This window comes from Dipodomys merriami, unplaced genomic scaffold, assembly GCF_024711535.1.
Source record: "Dipodomys merriami isolate MVZ:Mamm:240054 unplaced genomic scaffold, mDipMer1.0.p SCAF_105, whole genome shotgun sequence".
NCBI lineage: Eukaryota > Metazoa > Chordata > Mammalia > Rodentia > Heteromyidae > Dipodomys > Dipodomys merriami.
In genome coordinates this window covers 2,150,052-2,176,489 of record NW_027202327.1, presented here as the reverse complement: position 1 = coordinate 2,176,489, position 26,438 = coordinate 2,150,052, and positions in this window count along the sequence as shown.

Below are 26,438 nucleotides of genomic sequence, written 5' to 3'. Positions count from 1 at the left end.
GGTTTAGGTTGAGGGTTAGGGTGAGGGGTAGGGTTAGGGTTAGTGTGAACCTTATGGTTATTGTGAGGGATAAGGTTAGGATTAGCCTTAGGGTTACCGTGAGGGTAAGGGAAAGTGTGAGGGTTAGGATGAGGGTTAGGATTAGCGATAGGGTTAGAGGTATGGGGAAGTGTAAGGGTGAGGATGTGGGTTAGGGTTAGGGTTAGGGTTAGGGTGAGGGTCACGGTTAGGTTTAGGGTGTGGTTTATGGTTAGGTTGAGGGTTAGATTTAGGTTTAGGGTTAGGGTGAGTCTGAGGGTGAGGCTTAGGGTTAGGATTAGTGTTTGGGTTAGGGTGAGGGTGAGAGTGAGGCTTAGGGTTCGATTAGAGTTTGGCTTAGGGTTAGGCTGAGCATGAGGGTGAGGTTTCGGGTTAGCGTGAGGGTCAGGGTTAGAGTTAGGTTTAGGATGAGGGTTCGGGTGAGGGTGAGGGTTACTGTGTGGTTTAGGGATAGGGTTAGGGTGAGTGTTAGGGTGACGTTGAGTTTGAGGTTAAGGTTTAGGGTTAGTGTTAGATTTAGGGTTTGGGTGAGTGTTAGGGTTAGAGTTAGGATTAGGGTAAGGGCTAGGGTGAGGGTGAGGGTGAGTGTGAGGGTGAGGGGTAGGGTTAGTGTGAGGGTTTGAGTTAGGATTAGCGTTACCGTGAGGGTAAGTGTAACGGTCAGGGTTAGGATGAGGGTGAGGTTTAGGGTTAGGGTGAGGGGTAGGGTTTGGGTTAGGTTTCGATTAAGGTTAGCATGAGGGTGAGGGTTAGGGTGATGGTTAGGTTTAGTGTTCGGGTTAGGTCTTGGGTTAGGCTGAAGGCTAGGGTTAGGGTGAGGGTTAGGGTGAGGGTGAGGGTATGGGTGAGGTTTAGGGTGTAGGTGAGGGTTAGGCTAGGTTGAGGGTTAGGGTGAGGTTTAGTGTTCGGCTGATAGTGAGGGTGAGGGTGAGGTTTAGGGTTTGGTTTAGGATTAGTGTGAGTGTTAGGGTTAGTCTTCGGGTTAGGATGAGGTTTAGGGTGAGGGGTAGGGTTAGGTTGAGGCTGAGGGTGTGAGGTTTAGGGTTACTGTGAGGGTTAGGGTTAGGTTTAGGGTGAGGGTGAGGGTTAATATTAGGTTTAGGATGAGGGTTAGTGTGAGGGGCAGGCTTAGTGTTAGTGTGAGGGTTAGGTTTAGTGTGAGTGTTGGGGTTAGGGTTAGGATGAGGGTGAGGGTGAGGTTTAGGGTTAGGGTTAGTGTTCGGCTGAGGGCTGGGGGGAGTGTGAGGTTTAGGGTGAGGGTGAGGGTGAAGGTGAGGGTGAGGCTGTCCCAGAAGTTTAGGGTAGGGTGAGGGTGATGGTTAGGGTTAGGGTTAGGGTTAGGGTCAGGGTGGGGATTAGGGTTATGGTTAGGTTTAGGATGAGGGTTAGGGTGAGGGGTATTTTTAGGGTTAGGGATAGGGTTAGAGTGAGGGTAACAGTTAAGGTGAGGGTTAGTGTTAGGGTTAGAGTTAGGGTTAGGATGACAGTAATTGTTAGGTTGAGGGTTAGGATGAGGGTGAGGATTAGGCTTAAGGTAAGGGTTAGGGTGATGTTTAAAGTTAAGTTTTGGGTTAGGGTTAGTGTTAATTTTAGGGTGAGGGTTAGGGTGAGGGTAAGGGTTAGGTTGAGGATGCAGATTAGGGTTAGGTTTAGGGTTAGTTTGAGGGGTAGGTTTAGGGTCAGAGTGAGGGTTAGGTTTAGTGTGAGGGTTATGGTTAGGGATAGGGTTAGGGTGACGGTAAGGGTTAGGATGAGGGTAGAGTGAGATTGAGGTTTAGGGTTAGCATGAATGTTAATGAGAGGGTTAGGGTGAGTGTTAGCGTTAGGGTTAGGTTGAGGGTGAGGGTGAGGGTTAGGCTTAGGCTTAGGGTCTGGGTTAGGGTTAGTGTGAGGGTTAGGGTTAGGGTTAGGGTGAGGTTGAGGTTGAGGGTGAGGGTTAGGGTTAGTGTTAGGGTGAGCAAGAGGGTGAGGGTTGGATTTAGGATTAGGGTTAGGATTAATGTTAGCGTGAGGGTAAAGGTTAGGGTGAGTGTGAAGGCTAAGGTGAGGGTTAGGGTGAGGGTTAGTGTGAGGGATAGAGTTAGGGATATGGTGAGTGTTAAGGTTAGTGTGAGGGTTAGGATTAGGCTTAAGGTTAGGGTTAGACTGAGGATAAGGTTTAGGGTGAGGATTATGATCAGGGTGAGTGTTAGGATTAGCGTTAGGGTTAGGGTAAGTTTCAGGTTGAGGGTAAGGGTGAGGGTGATGGTTAGGGTTAGGGTTAGGGTGAGGGTAAGTGTGAGGGTTAAGGTGAGGATGAGGGTTAGGGTTAGGGTTAGGGTGAGAGTGAGGGTTACGATTAGGGTGAGGATTAAGGTGAGGTTAAGGGTTAGGATGAGTGTGTGGGTGCGGGGAAGTTTTAGGGTTAGTGTGAGGGTAAGGGTTAGTGTGAGGTTTAGGTTAAGGGGGACCATTAGGGTTAGGGTGAGGTTGAAGTTTAGGGTTAGGGTTAGGGTGAGGGTAGGGTTAGTGTGAGGCTTAGGGTGAAGGTGAGTTTTAGGGTTAGGGTTAGAGTGAGTATGAGGGTGAGTGTGAGGGTTAGGTTGAAGGTGTGGGTTAGGGTGAGGGTGTGAGTTACAGTTACGGTTAGGGTTAAGTTGAAATTTAGGGTTAGGATTAGGGTTAGGATTAGTGTGCGGGTTAGGTTTAGGTTTAAGGTTAGGGTGAGTGTAAGGTTTTGGGAGAGTTTTAGGGTGAGGGTGAGGATTAGAGTTAGCCTTAAGGTTAGGGTGAGGGTTAATGTTAAGGTGAGCGTGAGGTTGAAGGTGAAGTTTAGGGTTAGGTTTAGGGTGAGGTTTAGGGTTAGGGTAAGTGTTATGTTTAAGGTTATGGTTAGGGTGAGAGTGATGGTGAGGCTAAGGGATACGGTGAGGTGAACGTGCAGCTGAGGGTTAGGTTTAGGGTTAGGGTTAGGGTGAGGGTGAGTGTTACGGTTAGGATTAGGGTTAGGGTTAGGGTTAGGCTGCGGGTGAGGGTCAGGTTGAGGGTGAGGGTGAGGGTTAGGGTGAATGTTAGGGTTAGGTTAAGGGATAGGGTGAGGTTTAGGATTAGTGTGAGGATTAGAGTTAGGGTTAGGGTTAGGTTTAGGTTTAAGGTGACGGTTAGTGTTAGTGTGAGGGTTAGGGTTTGAGTTGGACTTAGGGTAAGGGTGAGGGTAACGGTTAGGGTTAGAGTTAGTGTTAGGTTTAGTGTGAGGGTTTGGGTTAGGGTTAGGTTAGGTTTATGGTTAGTGTAAGGGTTAGGGAGAGGTTTAGGGTGAGGGTGAGGGTGAGGGTTAGAGTTAGCCTTAGGGTTAGGGTTAGGGTTAGGGTGAGGGTGAGGGTTAGGGTTTGTGTGAGGGTTAGGCTTAGGGTTGGGGTTAAGGTTAGCGTGAAGGTAAGGGTTAGGGGGATGGTTAGGGTTACGGAGAGGATTAGGGTTAAGTTGGGGTAAAGGGTTAGGGTTAGGGTTAAGGTGAGGTTTAGGGTAAGGATTAGGGTGAGGGTAAGGGTTTGGGCGAGGGTTAGGTTTAGGGTGAGGTTAGGGTTAGAGTTAGGGTGATGTTTAGAGTGAGGGTGTGGTTTAGGGTTAAGGTGAGTGTTCCGGTGAGGGTGAGAGTTAGGGTGTGGGTGAGGGTTAGGTTTAAGGTGAGAGTTAGGTGAGGGTGAGGGTTAGTGTTGTGGGTTAGGGTGAGGGTGAGGGTTAGGTTTAGGGTTAGGGTGAGGGTTAGGGTGAAGTTTAAGGTTAGGGTTATGGTTAGGGTCAGGATTAGTGTGAGGGTTAGGGTTAGGGTTAGGATAGGTTTAGGGTTAGTGTAAGGGTTAGGGAGAGGTTTAGGGTGAGGGTGAAGGTTAGAGTGAGCCCTAGGATTCGGGTGATATTTAGGGTGAGGGTTAGGGTTAGGATTAGGATTAGGAGGAGGGTGAGGGTTAGGGTTAGGGTTAGGGTTAAGGTGAGTGTGAGTGTGAGGTTTGGGGTTCCGTAACGGTTAGAGTTAGGGTGAGGTTTAGGGTTAGATTTTTGTAAGAGTTAGAGTTAGGGTGAGGGTGAGGGTGAGGGTTAGGTTTAGGATTAAAGTTAGAGTTAGAGTTAGGATTAGGGTTAGGGTGAGGCTTAGACTGAGGGTGAGAGTGAGGGTGAGGGTTTTTGTTACAGTGAGGGTTAGGGTTAGGTTTAGAGTGAGGGTGAGGGTTAGGTTAGGTTTAGGGTTAGGGTTAGGATGAGAGTTAGGGTGAGGGGTAGGATCACTGTTAATATGAGGGTTAGATTTAATGTGAGGGATAGGTTTAAGTTTAGGTTTAGGGTTAGGGTGAGGGTAAGGGTTAGTGTGAGGGTTAGGGTGAAGGTGAGGGTTAGGGTAAGGTTTAGGGTGAGGATTAGGGTGAGGGTTAGGGTTAGGTTTAGGGTAAGGTTGAGGGTTAGGGTGATGGTTAGTGTTAGGATTCGGGTTAGGGTGAGGGTGTGGGTGAAAGTAAGGGTAAGGGTGAGGGTTAGGGTGAGGGTTAGTGTTAGAATTAGGGTTAGGATTAGGGTGAGGGTTAGGGTCAGGGTGAGCTTTAGGGTTAGGGTTAGGATGAGGGTGAGGGTTAGGGTTAGGGTTACCAATAGGGTGAGAGCTAGGGTAAGGGTGAAGTTTAGGGTTAGGTTTAGGGATTAGGGTTAGGATTAGTGTTAGGGTCAGGGTTAGGCTGAGGGGTAGGGTTAGGGTTAGGTGGAGGGTTTGGTTTAGTCTGAGCGAAAGGGTAAGGGTTAAGGTTACCCTTACAGTGAGGGTAATGGTTACAGTGAGGGATAGGGTGAGTGTGAGGTTTAGTGTTAGCATTTCGGTTACGGTGAGGGTTAGGGTGAGAGTAAGGGTTAGGGTTACGCTAAGGTTGAGGGTGAGTGTTAGGGTTAGCGTTAGGGTGAGAATTATGGTTAGGGTGAGGGTTAGGGTTAGGTTTAAGGTGAGGGTCAGAGTGAGGATGAGGTTTAGGTTGAGGGTGAGACTGAGGGTGAAGTTTAGGGTTAGGGTTAGTGTTAGGGTGAGGGTGAGGGTGAGCGTTAGGGTTAGGATTAAGGTTAGGGTTAGGGTTAGGCTGAGGGTGAGGGTTAGGGTGAGGGTGACGGTTAGGATTAGGGTTAGGGTGAGGGTACGTGTTAGAGTGAATGTTAGGATGAGAATGAGGGTTAGGGTTAGCCTGAGTTTTAGGGTGAGGTTTAGGGTGAGGGTTACTCTGAGGGGTCGGATTATGGTTATGATGAGGTATAGGTTTAGTCTGAGGTTTAGGGTTAGGGTTAACGTTAGAGTTAGAGTGAAGGTGAGGTTGAGATTTAGGGTTAGTTTGAGGATTAGGGTTAGGTTTAAGGTTAGGTTTACGGTTAGGGTGAGCGGTAGGGTTAGGGTTAGGTTTAGGGTTATGGTTAGTGTGAGGGTTAGGATTAGCATTGGGGTTAGGGTTAGGGTGAGTGTAAGGGTTAGGGTGAGTGTTAGGGTTAGGGTGAGGGTTAGGTTTACGGGGAGAGTAAGGGTTAGGTTGAGGGTTAGGGTGAGGGTTAGGGTTAGGGTGATATCTATGGTGAGGGTGAGGGTTAAGTTTAGGTTTAGGGTTAGCGTTAGCATTAGGGTGATATTTAGGTTTAGGACTAGTGTTAGGTTTAGGCTTAGGCTTATGGTGAGTGTGAGGATGAGGTTGAGGATGTGGGTTAGGCTTAGGTTTAGGGTGGGGGTTAGGGTTAGTGTGATGATTAAGGTGAGGGTGAGGTTTAGGGTTAGGGTGAATGTTGGCGTGAGGGTGAGGATTAGGGTGTGGGTGAGGGTTATGGTTAGGATGAGGGTTAGGTTGAAATTTAGGGTTAGGGTAACGGTTAGGATTATTGTGAGGGTTATGGTTAGGGTTGGAGTGAGTGTCAGAGTTAGGGAGAAGTTTAGGGTGAGGGTGAGGGTTAGAGTTAGCCTTAGGTTTAGGGTTAGGTTTAGGGTTAGCTTTAGGATTAGGGTTAGGGTGAGGGTGAGGGCTAGTGTTAGGGTTAGGGTGAATGTTAGGGTGAGGGTTAGGGTTAGGGTGAAGATTAGGGTGAGGGTGAGATTTAGGTTGAGGGTGTGTGTTAGGGTTAGGGTTAGGGTTATGCTGAGGATGATGGTGAGGGTGAGGGTTAGAGTTAGGCTTAGGGGGATGGTTAGGTTTAATGTGTGCGTTAGGGTGAGGGTTAGAGTGAGTGTGAGGGTTAGGGTCAGGGTGAGTGTTAGGATTCTGTTTAGGGTTAGGGTGAGGGTGAGTGTGAGGGTTAGGGTGAGGGTGAGGTTGAGGTTGAGGTTGAGGGTGAGGGTGAGGGTGAGGGTTAGTGTTAGGTTAGGGTTAGGGTGAGAGTGAGGGTGTGGGGTAGGGTTAGGATTAGGGTTAGGGTTAGTGTTAGGCTGAGGTTGAGGGTGACGGTGAGGTTGAGGGTTAAGTTTAGGTTTAGGGTTTAGGTTAGAGTTAGTGTGATGGTTAGGGTGAGGGTGAGTGTAATGGTTAGGTTGACAATTAGTGTGAGCGTGAGGTTTAGGATTAGTGTTAGATTGAGGGTTAGGGTGAGTGTGAGTGTAAGGGTTAGTGTGAGAGTTATTTTGAGCGTGAGTTTTAGAGTTAGGGTTAGGGTTAGAGTTAGGGTGAGGGTGAGTCTGAGGGTGAGGGTGAGTGTTAGGGTTAGGGTGAGTATTAGGGATAGGATTAGGGTTAGGGTGAGGGCGAGGGTGAAGGTGAGGGTTAGGGTAAGGGTTAGGGTTAAGGTTAGAGTGAGGGTTAGGGTTAGTGTGAGGATGTGTGTTAGGGTGTGGGTTAGGGTGACGTTGAGGGTGAGGTGGAGGTTGAGGGTGAGTGTTAGGGTGAGGGTTAATGTTGGGTTGAGGGTCAATGTTAGGCTTAGGGTGAGGGTGAGTTTTAGGTTGAGGGTGAGGGTGAGTGTGAGGATGAGGGTTAAGATTAGGGTGAGGGTGAGGGTGAGAGTGAGGTTTAGGGTAAGGATTACGGTTAGGGTTAGGGTTAGGCTGAGCGTGAGGGTGAGGGTGAGCGTTAGGTTAAGGGTTAGGGTGATGGTTAGGTTTAGTGTGAGGGTTGGGTGAAAGGGAGGGTTAGGGTTAGGGTTAGGGTGAGGGTGAGGGTTAGGTTGAGGGTGAGGGTTAGTGTGAAGGAGAGGGTTAGGGTTAGGATTAGGGTTAGGGTGAGGGCTAAGGTGAGGGTGAGGGTTAGGGTTAGGGTGAGGGTTAGGTTTAGGTTTAGGATGAGGCTTAGGTTGAGGTGTAGGGTGAGGTTTAGGGTGAGTATTAGGGTTAATTTGTGGGTTAGGTTGAGGTTTAGGGTTAGGATTAAGGTGAGGGTGAGGGCTAAGGTGAGGGTGAGGGTTAGGGTTAGGGTGAGGGTTAGGTTTAGGTTTAGGATGAGGCTTAGGTTGAGGTGTAGGGTGAGGTTTAGGGTGAGTATTAGGGTTAATTTGTGGGTTAGGTTGAGGTTTAGGGTTAGGATTAAGGTGAGGGTGAGGGTTAGGGTTAGTATTAGGGTGAAGGTAAGATTTAGGGTGAGGGTTAGGGTTAGAGTGAGAGTAAGGGTTAGGGTGAGGGTGAGGGTTAGTGTTAGTATTAGGGTTAGGCTGAGGGTAGAGTTCGGGTTAGGGAGAGGGAGAGGGTTAGGGTGAGTGTGAGGGTTAGGTTTCGGTGAGGGTAACGGTTAGGGTGAGAGTGAGAGTGAGGGTAAGTGTTTTAGTTAGGAATGTGTTAGGGTTAGGGTTAGGGTGAGGATTGGGGTGACGGTGAGGGCTAGAATGAGGGTTAGGTTTACGCAGAGGTTTAGGGTTAGGGGTACGGTGAGGATTACGGTTAGGGTTATATTAAGGGTGAGGTTGGGGGTTAGGGTTCGGTTTTGGGTTGGGGTTCGGGTAGGGTTAAGGTTAGGATGAGGGTGAGGGTAACGGTTAGTGTGAGGGTTAGGGTGCGGGTTAGGGAGAGGGTGAGGGTGAGGGTGAGGGTGAGGTTTAGGGTTAGGATTATGGTTAGGGTTAGGGTTAGGCTGAGGGTGAGGGTGAGAGTGAGGGTTAGGGTTAGCGTTAGGGTGAAGGTTAGGTTTAGTTTGAGGGTTAGGGTGAAAGTGATGTTTAGGTTTAGAGTAAGGGTTAGGGTTAGGGTGAGGGTGAGGGTTAGTCTGAGGGTGAGGGTTAGGGTTAAGTGAGGATTAGGGTTAGGATTAGGTTTAGGGTGAGGGTGAGATTAGGCTTAGGGTGAGGGTGAGGTTTATGTTTAGTGTTATGGAGATCGTTAGGATGAGTGTGAGGCTTTGGTTTAGGGTTAGGGTGAGGGTTAGGCTGAGGGTGAGGGTTAGGGTGAGGGCTACAGTTAGGGTTAGTGTGAGAGTAAGGCTTACTGAGAGGGTTAGGTTTAGGGCTAGGTTTAGGGTTATTTTTATGTTTAGGGTTAGGTTTAGGGTTAGGGTGAGTGTGAGGGTGAGAGTTATGTTTAGTGTTAGGGTTAGGGTGAGGGTAAGGGTTAAGGTTAGGTTTAGGATTAGGATTAGGTTGGGGGTTAGGTTTAGGGTGAGGGTCATGTTTAGAGTTAGGATTAGGGTGAGTCTGTGGTTTAGGGTGAGGTTGAAGGTGAGTGTGAGGGTGAGGGTTAGGGTTAGGGTTAGTGTGAGCGTAAGGGTTACAGTGAGGGTTAGGGTTAGGGTGAGAATAAGGGTTAGGGTGAGGGTTAGTGTGAGGGTGAGTATTAGGGTTAACATTAGGGTTAGGGTAAGGGTTAGGGTGTGTGTGAGTATAAGGGTTAGTTGAGGGGAAGGGTTAGCATGAGTATTAGGCTGCGGTTGAGGTTTAGGGATAGCATTAGTGTTAGGCTGTGGGTGAGGTTGAGCGTGAGGGTTAGGGTTAGTGTTAGGCTGTGGGTGAGTGTGAGGGTGAATGTGAGGTTTAGGGTTAGGGTTAGGGTGAGGGTTAGATTGAGGGTGAGGTTTAGGGTGCGGGTGAGTGTTGGGTTACGGTGAGGATTATGGTTAGGATTAGGGTTAGGGTGAGGGCTAAGGTGAGTGTGAGGGTCAGAGTTAGGGTTAGGTTAGGGTGAGTTTGAGGGTGAGGGTTAGGGTGAGGGTGAATGTTTTAGTTAGGAAAGTGTTAGGGTTAGGGTTAGAGTGAGGATTATGGTGACGGTGAGGATTAGGGTGTAGGTTAGGGTTTGGGTGAGGTTTAGGGTGAGAGTTCGGGATAGGATTAGGGTTAGGGTTAGGCTGAGGGTGAGTGTGAGGGTGAGGGTTAGGGTTAAGGTTAGGGTGAGGTTGAGGGTAAGGGTTAGGTTTAGGATTAGGGTTAGGGTTAGGGTTAGCATGAGGGTAAGGGTGAGGGTGAGGGTGAGGGTGAGCGTGCGGTTTAGGGTGAGGGTGAGGGCTAGGGTGAGGGTGAAGTTTAGGGTGAGGTTTAGGGTGAGGGATAGGGATAGAGTTAGGGTCAGGGTTAGAGTTAGTGTGAGGGTTTGGATTAGGGTTAAGTTTAGGGTTAGGGTGAGGATAAGGGTTAGGGTGAGGGTTAGGGTGATGGTGAGGGTTAGGGTTAGCGTCAAGGTTAGGGTAAGGTTTAGGTTGAACGTAAGTGTGAGGTGAGGGTTAGGGTTAGGGTTAGGGTGAGGGTGAGGGTGAGGGTTAGTGTGAGAGTTAAGGTTAGGGTTAGGGTTAGGCTCAGGATTAGGGTTAGGGTGAGGTTAAGGGTTATGATGAGTGTTAGGGTAAGGATGAGCTTTAGGGTTAGTGTGAGGGTAAGGGTTAGGGTGAGGTTTAGGGTGAGGGTGAGCATTAGGGTTAGGGTGAGGGGGAATTTTAGGCTTAGGGTTAGGGTTAGGGTGAGGGCTAGGGTGAGGTTGAGGGTTAGGGTTAGGTTCAGGGAGACGTTTAGGCTGAGGGTGGGGGTTAGGGTTAGGGTTAGGGTGAGGGTGAGGGTGAGTGTAAGGATTAGGGTAAGAGTTAAATTGAGGGTGAGGTTTAGGATTAGGGTTAGGGTTAGGGTGACAGCTAGGTTGAGGTTGAGCTTTATTGTGAGGGTCAGGTTGAGGGTGAGGGTTTTGGTTAGGTAAGGGTTGGGTTAGGATTAGGGTTAGGGTTGGGGTTATGGTGAGGGGTAGGTTGAGTGGTAGGGTTAGGGTTAGTGTGAGGGTTAGGTTTAGTGTGATGGTTAGGGTGAGGGTTAAGGTTAGGGTGAGGGTGAGGTTCTGGGTAAGACTGAGGGTGAGGTTCTGGTTTAGGTTGAGGGTGAGGGTTAGGTTGAGGCGCAGGTTTAGGGTTAGTGTGAGCTTTTGGTTGAGGGTGAGGGTTAGGGTGAGTGTTAGGGTTAGGATTAGGTTACTGTGAGGGTGAGGGTTAGGGTTAGGATTAGGGTTAGGGTTAGGGTGACAGCTAGGTTAAGGGTGAGGTTTAGGGTGAGGGTGAGGGTGAGGCTGAGGGTTTTGGTTCGGTAAGAGGTCAGTTAGGATTAGGGTTAGGGTTAGGGTTAGGGTGAGGGGTAAGTTTAGGGTTAGGATGAGTGTGAGGTTTAGGGTGAGGGTTAGGGTGAGCATAAAGGTTAGGGTAAGGGTGATGTTAAGGGTTAGGGTGAGGGTTAGGGTGAGGGTGAGGGTTAGGTTGAGGGGTAGTTTTAGGGTTAGGTTAAGCATTAGGGTTAGGTTGAGGGTTCGGGTGAGGGTTAGGGTTAGGGTTAGTTTTAGTGTGAGGGTGATGGTTAGGGTTAGTATTAGGGTGATGGTGAGGGTTAGTGTCAGGTTTAAGAAAGGTTTAGGTGAGGGTGAGGGTGAGGGTTAAGGTTAGGGTAAAAGTTAGTGTGAGGGTGAGTATTAGGTTGAGCCGTAGGTTTAGGGTTAGGGATAGCGTTAGGGTTAGGTTGAGGGTTAGGATGAGTGTTAGGGTTAGTTTTAGGTTACTGTCACGCTGAGTATTAGGGTTAGGATTAGGGTTAGGGTTAGGGTGACAGCTAGGTTGAGGGTGAGGTTTAGGGTGAGGGTGAGGTTGAGGATGAGGGTTTTGGTTAGGTAAGTGTTGGGTTAGGATTAGTTAGGGTTAGGGTTAGGGTGAGGTTTCGGGTGAGGTTTAGGGTTAGGGTTAGGGTGAGGGTGAAGATTAGTGTGAGGGTTAGCGTGAGGGTAATTGTTAGGGTAAGGGTGAGGTTAAGCATTACGGTGAGGGTTAGGGTGAGGGTGAGGTTTAGGTTGAGGGTAGTTTTAGTGTTAGGTTGAGTGTTAGGGTGAGGTTGAGGGTTTGGGTGAGGGTTAGGGTTAGGGATAGGTTTAGTGTGAGGGTGAGGGTTAGGGTTAGGATTAGGGTGAGGGTATGTGTTAGGGTGAGGTTTAGGGTGAGGTTTACTCTTAGGTTTAGAAAAAGTTTAGGGTAGGGTGAGGGTGCGGGTTAGGGTTAGGGTGAAGTTTATGGTGAGGGTTAGAGTTAGGGTGAGGGTGAGGGTTATGGTTAGGTTTAGGTTTAGGGTGATGGTGAGGGCTAGTTTTAGGGTTAGGAAAAGTTTCGGGTGAGTGTGAGGGTGAGGGTTAGGTTTCGGGTGAGGGTTAGGCTGAGGGTTAGGGTAAGGGTTAGCATTAGTGTGAGGGTGAGGGTTAGGGTTAGGGTTAGGTTACTGTGAGGGTGAGGGTTAGGGTTAGGATTAGGGTTAGGGTTAGGGTGACAGCTAGTTTGAGGGTGAGGATTAGGGTGAGGGTGAGGTTGACGGTGAGGGTTTTGGTTAGGTAAGAGTTGGGTTAGGTTTAGGGGTATGGTTAGGGTTAGGTTGAGTTTTAGTGTGAGGGGTAGGGTTAGGGTTAGGGTGAGGGTGAGGTTTAGTGTGAGGGTTAGGGTGAGGGTAAAGGTTAGGGTAAGGTTGAGGTTAAGGGTTAGGGTGAGGGTTAGGGTGAGGTTGAGGGTTAGGTTGAGGGGTTGTTTTAGGGTTAGGTTGAGCATTAGGTTTAGGTTGAGTGTTTGGGTGAGGGTTAGGGTTAGGGTTAGGTTTAGTGTGAGGGCCAGGGTTAGGGTTAGGATTAGGAAAGTTTTAGGGTGAGGGTGAGGGTGAGGGTTAGTGTTAGGGTGAGGGTTAGTGTTAGGGTGAGGTTTAGGGTGAGGTTTAGTGTTAGGATTAGGGTTAGTTTGAGGGTGAGGGTTAACGTTAGAGTGAGCTTTAGGGTTAGGGTGAGTGTTAGGGTGCGGTTTAGGATTAGGGTTAGGTTACTGTGAGGGTGAGGGTTAGGGTTAGGATTAGTGTTAGGGTTAGGGTGACATCTTGGTTGAGGGTGAGGTTTAGGGTGAGGGTGAGGTTGACGGTGAGGGTTTTGGTTAGGTAAGAGTTGGGTTAGGTTTAGGGGTATGGTTAGGGTTAGGTTGAGTTTTAGTGTGAGGGGTAGGGTTAGGGTTAGGGTGAGGGTGAGGTTTAGTGTGAGGGTTAGGGTGAGGGTAAAGGTTAGGGTAAGGTTGAGGTTAAGGGTTAGGGTGAGGGTTAGGGTGAGGTTGAGGGTTAGGTTGAGGGGTTGTTTTAGGGTTAGGTTGAGCATTAGGTTTAGGTTGAGTGTTTGGGTGAGGGTTAGGGTTAGGGTTAGGTTTAGTGTGAGGGCCAGGGTTAGGGTTAGGATTAGGAAAGTTTTAGGGTGAGGGTGAGGGTGAGGGTTAGTGTTAGGGTGAGGGTTAGTGTTAGGGTGAGGTTTAGGGTGAGGTTTAGTGTTAGGATTAGGGTTAGTTTGAGGGTGAGGGTTAACGTTAGAGTGAGCTTTAGGGTTAGGGTGAGTGTTAGGGTGCGGTTTAGGATTAGGGTTAGGTTACTGTGAGGGTGAGGGTTAGGGTTAGGATTAGTGTTAGGGTTAGGGTGACATCTTGGTTGAGAGTGAGGTTTAGGGTGAGGGTGAGGTTGACGGTGAGGGTTTTGGTTAGGTAAGAGTTGGGTTAGGTTTAGGGGTATGGTTAGGGTTAGGTTGAGTTTTAGTGTGAGGGGTAGGGTTAGGGTTAGGGTGAGGGTGAGGTTTAGTGTGAGGGTTAGGGTGAGGGTAAAGGTTAGGGTAAGGTTGAGGTTAAGGGTTAGGGTGAGGGTTAGGGTGAGGTTGAGGGTTAGGTTGAGGGGTTGTTTTAGGGTTAGGTTGAGCATTAGGTTTAGGTTGAGTGTTTGGGTGAGGGTTAGGGTTAGGGTTAGGTTTAGTGTGAGGGCCAGGGTTAGGGTTAGGATTAGGAAAGTTTTAGGGTGAGGGTGAGGGTGAGGGTTAGTGTTAGGGTGAGGGTTAGTGTTAGGGTGAGGTTTAGGGTGAGGTTTAGTGTTAGGTTTAGGGTTAGTTTGAGGGTGAGGGTTAACGTTAGAGTGAGCTTTAGGGTTAGGGTGAGCGTTAGGGTGCGGTTTAGGATTAGGGTTAGGTTACTGTGAGGGTGAGGGTTAGGGTTAGGATTAGTGTTAGGGTTAGGGTGACATCTTGGTTGAGGGTGAGGTTTAGGGTGAGGGTGAGGTTGATGGTGAGGGTTTTGTTTAGGTATGGGTTGGGTTAGGGTTAGGGTTATGGTTATGGTTACGGTGAGGTTTCGTGTGAGGGCTAGGGTGAGGGTTAAGGTTAGGATAAGGGTGAGGTTAACAGTTAGGTTGAGGGTTAGGGTGAGGGTGAGAGTTAGGTTGAGTGGTAGTTTTAGGATTAGGTTGAGCATTAGGGTTAGTTTTAGTGTGAGGGTGAGGGTTAGGGTTAGGATTAGGGTAAGAGTAAGTGTTAGGGTGAGAGATAGTGTGAGGGTTAGTGTTAGGGTTAGGAATGGTTTAGGGTGAGGGTGAGGATGAGGGTTAGTGTTAGGGTTAGAGTGAATGTGAGGGTGAGGATGAGGATTAGGCTTGGGATTAGGGTTAGGGTTAGTGTTAGGCTGTGGGTAAAGGTGAGGTCCAGGGTGAGGGTTAAGATTAGTGTTAGGGTGTAGTTTAGGTTTGCTGTGATGGTAAGGTTGAGGGTGAGTGCAAGGGTTAGGGTGAGAGTTAGTGTGAGGGTGAAGTTTAGGGTTAGGGTTAGGGTGAGGGTTAGGTTGAGGGTGAGGGTTAGGGTGCGGGTGAGTGTTAGGGTTAGGGTGAGGATTAGGGTTAGGATTAGGGTTAGGGTGTGGTCTAAAGTGAGGGTGTGGGTTAGGGTAAGTTTTAGGGTTAGGGTTAGATTGAGGCTTAAGGTTAGTGTGAAGGTGTGTGTTAGGGTGTGTTTTAGGGTTCGGGTTAGGTTTCGGGTGAGGATTAGTGTGAGTGTAAGGGTTAGGGTTATTTTTAGGGTTAGGTTTAGGTTGAGGGTGAGTGTGGGGTTAGAGTTAGGGTTAGGTTAGGTTGAGGTTGAGGTTGAGGGTGTGTCTTAGGGTAAGTGTAATTTTTTTAGTTAGGAAAGTGTGAGGGTTAGGGTTAGTGTGAGGATTATGGTGAAGGTGAGGGTTAGGGTGAAGGTTAGGGCTTGGGTGAGGGTAAGGGTGAGAGTTTGGGATAGGATTAGGGTTAGGAGTAGGACGAAGTTCAGTGTCAGGGTGAGGGTTAGGGTTAGGGTTAGGGTGAGGTTGAGGGTAAGGGTTAGGTCTAGGATTAGGGTTAGGGTTAGGGTTAGTGTGAGGGTAAGTTTTAGGGTGAGGTTGAGGGTGAGCGTGAGGTTTAGGGTGAGGGTGAGGGCTAGGGTGAGGGTGAAGGTTAGGGTGAGGTTTAGGGTGAGGGATAGGGATAGGGTTAGGGTGAGGGTTAGAGTTAGTGTGAGGGTTTGGATTAGGGTTAAGTTTAGGGTTAGGGTGAGGATAAGGGTTTGGGTGAGTGTTAGGGTGAGGGTTAGGGTTAGCGTCAGGGTTAGGGTAAGGGTTAGGTTGAAGGTAAGTGTGAGGGTGAGGGTTAGGGTTATGGGTAGTCTTAGGGTGAGGGTTAGGTTTAGGTTTAGGGTGAGGTGAGAGTTAGGGTGAGTGTTAAGTTTAGGGTTAGGGTTAGAATTAGGGTTAGGGTGAGGGTTAGGGTGAGGGTGACGGTTAGGGTTAGGGTTAGGTTTATGGTGAGGGTTAGGGTGAGGGTTAATGTTAGCTTGAGTGTTAGGGTTAGGGTTAGGGTACTGTGAGGGTGAGGGTTAGGATTATGATTAGGGTTAGGGTTCAGGTGACAGCTAAGTTGAGGGTGAGCTTTAGGTTGAGGGTGTAGGTTTTGGTTAGGTAAGTGTTGGGTTATGATTAGGGTTAGGGTGAGGTTTAGGGTGAGGGGTTAGGGTTAGGTTTAGGGTTCGTGTGAGGGTGAGGTTTCATGTGAGGGTTAGGGTAAGGGTGAGGGTTAGGTTGACAGGTAGTTTTAGGGTTAGGTTGAGCGTTAGGGTTAGGTTGAGGGTTCTGGTGAGGGTTAGGGTTAGGGTTAGGTTTAGTGTGATGGTGAAGGTTAGAGTTAGGATTAGGGTAAGGGTAAGTGTTAGGGTGTGGGTTAGGGTGAGTGTTAGTGTTAGGTTTAGGAAAGTTTTAGGGTGAGGGTGAGGGTGATGATAAGGCTTAGGGTGAGGCTTAGGGTGAGCCTTAGGGTTAGGGTGAGTGTTAGGGTTAAGGTTAGTGTTAGGGTGATGGTTATGGTGAGGGTTAGTGTTAGGGTTAGGAAAGGTTTAGGGTGAGGGTGAGGGTGAGTGTTAGGGATAGGGTGAGTTTTAGGGTGAGGGTTAGGGTTAGCATTAGGGTTAGTGTGAGGGTGAGGGTTATGATTAGGGTGAGCATTAGGGTTAAGGTGAGGGTTAGGGTGAGGGTTAGGGCTAGGGTTAGTTTACTATGAGGGTGAGGGTTAGGGTTATGATTAGGGTTAGGATTAGGGTGACAGCTAGGTTGAGGGTGAGGTTTAGGGTGAGGGTGAGTTTGATGGTGAGGGTTTTGGTAAGGTAAGGTTTGGGTTAGGGTTAGGTTTATGGTGAGGTTTAGGTTGAGGGATAGGTTTAGGGTTAGGGTGAGGGTGAGGTTTAGTGTGAGAGTTAGGGTGAGGGTTAATGTTAGGGTGAGGGTGAGGTTAATGGTTAGGGTAAGGTTTAGGGTGAGGGTGAGGGGTGGGTTGAGGGGTAGTTTTAGGCTTAGGTTGAGCGTTAGAATTAGGTTGAGGATTCGGGTGAGGTTTAGGGTTAGGGTTAGGTTTAGTGTGAGGGTGAGGTTTAGGATTAGGATTAGGGTGAGGGTAAGTGTTAAGGTGAGGGTTAGGGTGAGTGTTAGTGTTAGGGTTAGGAAAGTTTTAGGGTGAGGTTGGGGGTGAGGGTTAGGGTTAGGGTGAAGGTTAGGTTTAGGGTGAGGGTTAGGGTTAGGTTTAGGGTTAGGATGATATTTAGGCTCAGGGTTAGCATTAGGGTAGGTTTAGGGTGAGGCTTAGGTTGAGGGTTAGGGTTAGGATTAGGGTTAGGGTTAGGGTTAGGGTTAGGATTAGGTTTAGGTTTAGTGTTAGGCTGAAGGTGAGGCTGAAGTTTAGGCTGAATTTTAGGGTTATGGTTAGGGTGTGTAGGTTAGGGTTAGTTGAAGGTTAGGGTGAGTTCGAGTGTAAGGGTTAGGGTGAGAGTTAGTGTGAGCTTGAGGTTTAGGGTTAGAATTAGGCTGAGCGTTAGTGTGAGGGTGAGGTTTAGGGTGAGGGTGATTGTTAGTGGTAGGGTGAGGATTAGGGTTAGGGTTACGGTGAGGTTGAGGGTTATGGTTAGGTTGAGGATTAGTGTTATGGTGTGGGTTAGAGTTAGGATTAGCGTGAGGGTTATTTTTAGTGTGAGGGTTAGGTTAGGGTTATTTTTATGGTTAGGGTTAGGGTGAGGGTGAGGGTGAAGGTTAGAGTTAGGTTTAGGTTCACTTGAGGGTGAGGGTGGGGGTGAGGGTTAGGGTTAGAGTGAGGGCTAGGTTGAGTGTGAGGTTTAGGGTGAGGGTGAGGGTGAGGGTGAGTGTCTTAGTTAGGAAAGTGTTCGGGCTAGTGTTAGGGTGAGGGTGAGGGTTAGGGTTAGGCTGAGGGTTTGGGTAAGGGGTAGGGTATGGGTTAGGGTTAGGGTAATGTTTAGGGTGAGGTTGAAGTTTAGGGTGAGGGTGAGGGTAAGGGTTAGGGTGAGGGTTAGGGTGTGGTTGAGGGTAAGGGTGAGGGTTAGGGTATTGGTTAGGTAAGGTTTTGTGTTAGGATTAGGGTTAGGGTTAGCATTAGGGTGATGGTTATGCTGAGGAATAGGGTTAGGGTTATGGTGAGGGCTAGGTTTAGTGTGAGGCTTAGGGTGAGGGTTAAGGTTAGGATGAGTGTGAGGGTAAGGCTTAGATTGAGGGTTAGGTTGAGGGTGAGGGTTAGGGATAGGGGTAGTTTTAGGGTTAGGGTGAATGTTAGGGTTAGGGTGAGTGTTAGGGTTAGGGTGAGTGTTAGGATGAGGGTTAGGGTTAGGGTTAGTGTGAGGATGAGTTTTAGGGACAGGATTAGGGTGAGGTTAAGGCTTAAGGTGAGGGTTAGTCTGAGGGTTAAGTTTAGGGTTAGGATGAGGTTTAGCGTCATGGTGAGGGATAGGGTTAGGGTTAGTGTGAGGGTTAGGGTTAGTGTGAGGTTTAGGATTAGAGTTAAGTTTACTGTTAGGGTCAGGATAAGGGTTAGGGTGTGCGTTAAGGTGAGGGTGAGGGTTAGGGTTAGCGTAAGGGTTAGGGTAAGGTTTAGGTTGAGGGTAAGGGTAAGAGTGAGGGTTAGGGTTAGGACTAGGTTTAGGGTGAGCATTAGGGTTAGGGTTAGGGTGAGGGTGAGTGTTAGGGTGAAGGTTAGTGTTAGGATGAGTTTTAGGGTTAGGGTTAGGGTGAGGGTGAGGGTTAGGCTAAGCGTTAGGGTTAGGGTTAGGTTTACAGTGAGGATAAGGGTGAGGTTAAGGGTTATGATGAGTGTGAGGGTTAGGTTTACGGTTAGAGTTAGGGTGAGGGTAAGGGTTAGGGTGAGGCTTATGGTGAGCATGAGGTTTAGGGTCAGCGTGAGTTTTAGGATGAGGGTTAGGTTGAGAGTTAGGGTTAGGGTTAGGTTAGGGTTAGGGTGAGGGTGAGGGTTAGGTTTAGGGTTAGGAATAGATTGAGAATTAGGGGGAAGGATAGTTTTAGAGTGAGGGTTAGGATTAAAGTTAGGTTTAGGGTGAGGGTGAGGGTTAGGGTGAGGATTATCTTTAGGGTGAGGGTTAAGGTTCGGGTGAGTGTTAGGGTTAGGGTTAGGGTTAGGGTGAGGGTGAGGGTGAGAGTTAGGGTGAGGGTGAGTTTGAGGGTTAGGGTGAGGGTGAGGGTTAGGGTTTGTTTTAGGGTTAGGGTGAGGGTGAGGCTTAGGGTTAGGATTAGGGTTAGTGTTAGTGTTAGGCTGAGGATGAGGCTGAGGGTGAGGTTGAGGGTTAGGGTTAAGGTTAGGGTGTAGATTAGGGATAGTGTGAGGTTTAGGGTGAGTGTGATGGTAAGGGTTAGGAGTAGGGTTAGCTTGATTTTTAGTGTTAGGGTTAGGGTGAAGGTGAGTGTTAGGGTCAGGGTTAATATTAGGGTTAGTTTTAGGATGAGGGTTAGGATGAGGGTTAGTGTGAGGGTTAGGGTTAGGCTAAGCGTTAGGGTTAGAGTTAGGGTTAGGGTTATGGTGAGGTTTAGGGTGAGGTTAAGATCAGGGTGAGTGTTAGCATGAGGGTTAGGGTTAGATTTGGTGTGAGGGTAAGGGTTAGGGTGAGTGTTAGGGTGAGGGTGAGCATTAGGGTAAGGGTTAGGGTGAGGTTTAGGGTTAGGTTTAGGGTTACGGTGAGGGCTAGGTTGAGTGTGAGAGTTAGGGTTAGCGTTAGGGAGATGGTTAGGCTGAGGGTGAGGGTTAGTGTTATGGTTAGTGTAAAGGTTAGGATGACGGTGAGGGTTAGGGTAAGGGTGAGGGTTAGGGTTAGGGTGAGATTGAGGGTCAGTGTGAGGGTAAGGTTTAGGTTGAGGATTAGGGTGAGGGTGAGGGTAAGGGTTAGGGTGAGGATTAGGGTGAGTGTGAGGGTTAGGGAGAGGTTGAGGGTTAGGGTTAGGGTTAGGGTTAGGCTGAGGGTGAGGGTAAGGGTTAGGGTGAGGATTAGGGTGAGGGTGAGGGTTAGGGAGAGGTTGAGGGTTAGGGTTAGGGTTAGGGTTAGGCTGAGGATGAGGGTACAGTTGAGAGTTAGGGTTAGGGTTAGTGTGAAGGTTAGGGTGAGGGAGAGGGTAAGGATTAGGTGAGTGTTAAGGTGAGGGTGAGGGTTAAGTTTAGGGTTAGGGTGAGCGTTAGGGTGAGGGTGAGTTTTAGGTTGAGATGGAGGGTTAGGGATATTGTTAGTGTTAGTTTGAGGGTGTGGGTTAGGGTTAAGATTAGGGTGAGGGTTAGGTTTAGAGTTAGGGTTAGAATGAGGGTTTGGGTGAGGGTTAGAAAAGGGTTGGGGTGAGGGTGAGGGTTAGTGTTTGGATTAGGATGAGGGTTAGGGTGAGGGTGAGGGTTATGGTTCTGTTTAGGGTGTGGGTGAGGGTGAGTGTGAGGGTTAGGGTTTTGTTTAGTTAATGCTTAGTGTTAGGATTAGGTTTAGAGTTAGGTTTAGGGTGAGGGTTAGGGTAAGGGGTAGGATTAGTGTTAGGGTTATTGTGAGGGTGAGGTTTACGGTTAGGATTAGGGTGAGGGTAAGGGTTAGTGTGAGGGTTAGGGTGAGGGTTAGGTTTAGGGCTAGGATGAGGTTTAGGGTGAGTGTGAGGGATAGGGTTAGTGTTAGTGTGAGGTTTAGGGTTAGGTTTAGGATTAGGTTGAGGGTGAGGGTTAGGGTTTAGATTAGCGTTAGGGTTAGTGTTAGGCTTACAGTGAGGCAGAGGGTGAGGGTGAAGGTTAGGGTTAGGGTTAGGGTGTAGGTTAGCGTTAGTGTGAGGGTTAGTGTGAGTTTGAGAGTAAGGGTTAGGGTGAGAGTTAGTGTGAGCGTGAGGTTTAGTGTTAGGTTTAGGGTGAGCGTTAGGGTGAGGGTGAGGGTTAGGGGGAGGGTGATTTTTAGGTTTAGGTTGAGGATTAGGGTTAAGATTAGGGTTAGGATGAAGTTGAGGGTGAGATTATGGGTTAGGGTAAGAGTTATGCTTAGGGTTAGGTTTAGGGTGAGGGTTAGGGTTAGGTTAAGGTTTATGGTGAGTGTAAGAGTGAGGGTGAGGTTTACTGTTAGTGTGAGGATAAGGGTTAGGTTCAGGTTTAGGGTGAGGGTGAGCATTAGGTTTAGGGTGAGGGTGAGGTTTAGGGTTAGCGTTAGGGTTAGGGTTAGGGTGAGGGTGAGGGTGAGGGTGAGGGTTAGGGTTAGGTTTAGTTTTAGGGTGAGGGCTAGGTTGAGGGTGAGGGTTAGGGTTATGGTTATGGTGAACGTTAGGATGAGGGTGAGGTTTAGGGTTAGGGATAGGTTGAGGGTTAGGATGACAGAGAGTTTTAGGGTGACACTGAGGATTAGGTTTAGGGTGAAGGTGAGGGTGAGGGTGTGGGTCAGGTTTTGGGTGAGGATTAAGGAGACAGTGAGGGTAAGTGTGAGGCTAAGGGTTAGGGTTAGGGTTAGTGTTAGGCTAAGGTTGAGGGTGAGGGGTACAGTTAGGGTTAGGGTGAGCGTTCGGGTTATGCTTAGTGTGAGGTTTAGTTTGAGGGTGAGGACAAGGTTAGGGTGAGAATTAAGGTGAGGGTGAGGGTTAGGGTTAGGGTTAGGGTTAGGGTTAGAGTTAGGGTGAGGGCTCGGTTGATGGTGAGTGTTAGGTTGAGGGTGAGGGTGAGGGTGAGGGTGAGGGTTTTGTTCAGGTAAGGGTTTGGTTTAGGATTAGGTTTACGATTAGAGTGAGGGTCAAAGTGAGGTGTAGGTTTAGGGTTAGGTTGACCGTTAGGGTTAGGGTGAGGGTTAGGGTGAGGGTTAGGGTTAGGGTTATGGTTTGTGTGAGTGTGAGGGTTATGGTTATGGTTAGGATTAGGATGAGGTTAAGGTTTAGGGTTAGGTTTAGGTTGAGTGTTAGGATTAGGGTTAGGGTGAGAGTGAGGGTTAGGGTGTGGGTGAGTATGAGGGTGTGGGTTTGGGTTTTGGTTAGGTAAGGTTTAAGGTTAGGATTAGGGTTAGGGTTAGTGTGAGGGTAAGGGTGAGGGTTAAGGTTAGGGTGAAGGGTAGGGTGAGGGGTAGGTTTAGGGTTAGTGTGAGCGTTAGGGTTAGGGTGATGTTAGTGTTACGGTTATTGTGAGGGTGAAGTTTAGGTTTAGGATTAAGCTGAGGGTAAGGGTTAGGGTGAGGGTTAGGGTTAGGGTTAGGATGAGGTTTAGGGTGAAGGTGAGGTGTAAGGTCAGGGTTAGGGTGAGGGTAAGGTTTAGTGTGAGGGTTAGGAATAAGGTTAAGTTTAGGGTTAGAGTGAGGATACGGGTTAGGGTGAGGATTTTGGTCAGGGTGAGGGTTAGGGTTAGCGTTAGGGTTAGCATAAGGTTTAGGTTGAGGGTAAGGGTTAGGGTGAGGGTTAGGTTTAGGAATAAGTTTAGGGTGAGGTTGTGTGTTAGGGTAAGGGTTAGGTTTAGGGTTAGGTTTAGGTTCAGGGTTAAGGTTAGAGTTAGGTTGAGTTTGAGGGTTAGAATAAGGTTTAGGGTTAGGGTTAGCATTAGGGAGAGTGTTAGGGTGAGGTTAAGTGTTAGGGTGAATGTTAGGATGAGGGTGTGGCGAAGGGTTAGTGTAAGGGTAAGGGTTAGGGTCATCGTTAGGTTGAGGTTGAGCATTAGGGTTAGGGTGAGGGTGAGGTTTGGGTTTAGGTTTAGGGTTAGGGTGAGGGCTAGGGTGAGGTTGAGGTTTATGGTTAGGGTTAGGGAGACGGTTAGGGTGAGGCTGAGGGTAAGGTTTAGGTTGAGGTTGAGAGTGAGGTTTTGGGTTAGAGTCAGGATTAGGGTGAGGGTGAGGGTTAGGGTGAGTGTGAGGGTTAGGGTTAGGGTTAGGGTTAGGCAGAGGGTGAGGGTGAGTTTGAGGGTTAGTGCTAGGGTTAGGGTGAGGGTTATTTTTAGTGTGAGGGTTATGGTTAGGGTTTTTTTAGGGTTAGGGTTAGGGTGAGGGTGAGGGTGAGGGTTAGAGTTAGGGTTAGGTTTAGGGTTTGGGTGAGGGTGAGGTTTAGGGTTAGGGTTAGTGTTAGGCTGAGGGTGAGGGTGAGGGTGAGGGTGAAGGGTAGTGTTATGGTTAGGGTGAAGGTTAGTGTTATTGTGAGGGTTAGTGTGAGTGTCAGTATAAGGGTTAGCGTGAGAGATAGTGTGAACGTAAGTTTTAGGGTTAGTGTTAGGGTGACCGTTAGGGTGAGGGTGAGGGTTAGGATGAAGTTGATCGTTAGGTTTACGGTGGGGATTTGTTTTAGGATTAGTGTTAGCGTTAGGGCTAGGCTGAAGGTGAGGTTTAGGTTTAGGGTTAGTGTTTGGGTGAGGGTTAGGGTTAGGTTAAGGGTGAGTGTTACCGTTTGGCTTAGAGTTAGGATTAGGGAGAGGTTTATTTTCAGTGTGAGGGTTAGGGTTAGGGTTATTTTTATTGTTAGGTTTAGGGTGAGGGTTAGGGTTAGGTTTAGGTTATGGTGAGGGTGAGGGTGAGGGTTAGGGTTAGGGTTAGGGTTAGAGTGAGTGCTAGGGTGAGGGTGAGGGTTAGGTGAGGGTGAGCGTGAGGGAGAGTCTTTTAGTTAGGGAAGTGTTAGGGCTACGTTTAGGGTGAGGATTAGGGTGAAGGTGAGGGTTAGTGTGAGGGTTAGGGTGAGGCTGAGGGTTAGGGTTAGGGGTAGGGTGATGGATAGGGTTAGGGTGATGTTTAGGGTGAGGGTAAGGGTGAGGGTTAGGGTTTTTGTTAGGTAAAGTTTTGGGTTAGGATTAGGGTTAGGGTTAGCCTTAAGGTGAGGTTTATGGTGAGGAGTAGGGTTAGGGTTAGGGTGAGGGTTATGTTTTGTGTGAGGGTTAAAGTGAGGGTTAAGGTTAGGATGAGGGTAAGGGTAAGGGTGAGGGTTAGGGTTAGGGTGAGGGTTAGGTTTAGGGTTAGTGTGAGGATGAGCTTCAAGAATAGGATTAGGGTGAGGTCTAACTTAGGTTGAGGGTTAGGGTGAGGGTGAGGGTTAGGGTTAGGATGAGGTTTAGGATCAGGGTGAGAGGTAAGGTTACTGTGAGGGTTAGGATTAGGGTTGTTAGGGTGAGGGTGAGGATAAGGGCTATTGTGAGGGTTAGGGTTAGGGTGTGGGTGAAGATTAGGATTAGGGAGAAAGTAAGTGTTAGTTTGAGGTTTATGGTGATTGTGAGGATTAGCGTTAGAATTAGGGTTAGCGTGAGTGTAGGGTTAAGGTTAGGGTGAGGGTTAGGGTGAGGGTGAGGTTTAGGTTTAGAGTGAGGGTAAGGGTTAGGGTAAGGGTTAGTGTGAGGGTTAAGTTTAGGGTTATGGTTAGGGATAGGGTTATTGTTAGTGTTAGTGTTAGGGTTAAGGTGAGGATTAGCGGGACGGTTAGGGTTAGTTTTAGAGTGAGACTGAGGGTGGGGGTTAGGGTTAGGCTTCGGTTTAGGTTTAGGGTGAGGTTGAGGGTTAGGGATAGGTTGAGGATTAGGGTTAGATTTAGGATGAGGGTGAGGGTTACTGTTAGAGTTAGGGTTCGTGTAAGGAATAGGGTGAGAGTTAGGGTTAGGGTTAGGGTTACATTTAGGGTTAGGCTGAGGGTTAGCGTTAGAGTGAGGGTGACAGTGAGGGATACAGTTAGGGTTAGTGTGAGGGTGAGGGTGAGGGTTAGGTTTAGGATTAAGGTTAGGGTTCGTGCTAGGCTTAGGTTGAGGATGAGGGTGAGGGTGAAGGTTAGGGTTAGGGTTAGGGTGAGGTTTAGGGTTAGGGTTAGGCTGAGCGTTAGCACTAGGGTGATGTTTAGGGTGAGGTTGAGGGTTAGGGTGAGGGTGAGGTTGAGGGTTAGGTTGGGGGTGAGGCTTAGGGTTAGGGTGAGTGTTAGGGTGAAGGTGAGGGTTAGGGTAAGGGTGAGGGTTAGGGTTAGCGTTAGAGTTAGGGTGAGGGTGAGGATTAGGGTTAGGGTTAGGGTGAGGATTAGGTTTGTGGTTAGGTTTAGGGTGATGGTAAGATTTAGTGTGAGTTTTAGGATGAGGGTGAGGGTTAGGGTGAGGGGTAGTGTCAGGGTTAGGGTGAGGGTTAGGTTTAGTGTGAGCGTTAGTGTGAGGTATAAGGTGAGATTTAGGGTTATGTTTAGGGTTAGGGTGAGGGTGAGGGCTAGGGAAGGGTTAGTGTTAGGATTATGGTTTGGGTTAGTTTGAGGATTAGGGTGAGTGTTAGGGTTAGTGTGAGAGTTATGGTGAGGTTTAGGGTGAGGGTTAGGTTCAGGGTTAGGTTGAGGATGATGGTTAGGCTTAGGGTTAGGGATAGGGTGAGGGTTAGGGTTAGGGTTAGTGTGAGGTTTAGCGTTAGGGTTAGGGTGAGGGTGAGGTTTAGGGTTAGGGTTAGTGTTAGGGTAAGAGTGAGGGATGGGTGAGGGTTTGCCTTCTGTAAGGGTTAGGGTTAGGATTAGGGTGAGGATTATGGTGAGAGTGAGGTTTAGGTTGAGGATTAGGGTTGGGTAAGGGTTAGGGTTTGGGTTCGGGTTAGGGTGATGTTTAGGGTATGGGTGAGGTTTAGGGTGAGGGTGAGGGTTTCGGTGATGGTGAGCCTTAGTGTGTGGGTGAGGGTTAGGGTGTGGGTGATGGTTAAGGTAAGGGTGAGTGTTAGGATGTCGGTGAGGGTTTGGGTGAGGTTGAGGGTTAGAGTTAGGGTTAGTTTTAGGGTGAGGGTCAGGGTTAGGGTTAGGGTTAGGGTGAGGGTCAGAGTGAGGGGTAGGTTTAGGGTTGGGTTGAGAGTTAGGTTTTATGAGCGTTTAGTGTGAGGGTTAGGGATAGGATGATGCTGAGTTTAAAGGTTAGTGTGAGGGTGAGGATTAGGGTGATGGTAAGGATTAGGGTTAAAGTGAGGTTTAGGGTGAGGACAACGCTTAGGGTGTGGGTTAGGGTGCGGGTGAGGGTTTGGGTTACCTTTTGGGTTAGGGTGAGTTTTAGAGTTCGGGTTAGGGTTTGGGTTAGGGTTCGGGTTATGTTAAGGTTGAGGGTTAGGGTTACGGTTAAGGTGAGGGTTAGGGTTAGGTTGAGTTTTAGGGTTAGGTTTAGGGTTAGGTTGAGGGTGAGGGTGATGTTGAGGGAAAGGTTTAGGATTAGGGTTAGAGTTAGGGTTAGGCTTAGGGTTAGAGTGAGGGTGAGGGTGAGGGTTAGGGTTAGGGTTAGGGTTAGGTGAAGGTTAGCGTTAGGTTGGTGTTTAGGGTGAGGGTCAGGAATAGCATGAGGTTTCGTGTTAGTGTTTGAGTGAGGGTTAGGCTATTGGTGAGGCTTAGGGTTAGGGTGAGGATTAGGGTGTTGGTGAGGCTTAGGGTTAGGGTGAGGATGAGGGCTAGTGTGAGGTTGAGGATTAGGGTGAGGGTGAGGGTGAGGGTTAGGAAGACGTTTAGGGTTACGGTTAGGCTGAGGGTGAGGATTAATGTGATGTTTAGGGTGAGGGTGTGGGTTAGGGTGAGTGTGAAGTTTCGAGTGAGGGTGAGGGTTAAGGTTTGGTTGAGGGTTAGGGTTAGGGTGCGTGTTAGTGTGACGGTGAGGGTTAAGGTGAGGGTGAGGGTTAGGGTTAGAGTTAGTGTGAGGGTTATAGTTCGGGTGAAGGTGAGGGTTAGGGTTAGGGTTAGGGTGAGGTTGAGGGTTAAGGTAAGGGGTCGGGTTAGGGTTAGATTTAGGGTTAGGGTTAGTGTGAGGTTTAGGGTAAGGTTTAGGGTTACAGTGAGGGTAAGGGTTAGGGTGAGGGTTAGTGGGAGGGTGAGGGGTAGGGTGAGGGGTAGGGTTAGGGTTAGGGTGAGTGTTACAGTTAGTGTGAAGTTTAGGATGAGGGTTAGGGTGAGGCATAGGGTTAGGGTTAGGGTGAGGGTGAGGGTGAGGGTTTAGGGTTAGGGTGTGGCTGAGGGTTAGGATTAGGTTGAGGGTTAGGATTAGGTTGAGGGTTAGGTTGAGGTTTAGGGTTAGGGTGAGGGTGAGGGTTAGGGTGAGGGTGAGGTTTAGGGTTAGGATTAGGATTAGGCTGAGGGTTTCGGTTAGCATTAGGGTTAGGGTGAGGTTTAGGTTGAGGGTTTGGGTTAGGGTTAGGGTTAATGTGGGGGTTAGTGTGAGTGTTAGGGTTAGGGTTATGGTGAGGGTAAGGGTTAGGGTGAGGTTTAGGTTGAGGTTGAGGGTTATGGTTAAGTATAGGGAGAGGGCTAGTTTGAGAGTTAGGGTTAGGTTTAGGGTTAGGGTTATTTTGAGGGTTAGGGTGAGCATGAGGTTAAGGGTTAGGGTGAGGGTTTGAGTGAGGGGGAGGGTTAGGGTTAGGGTAAGGGTTATATTGAAGGTTAGGGTGATGTTTAGGCTTAGGGTTAGGTTTAGGATTAGGGAGATGGTTA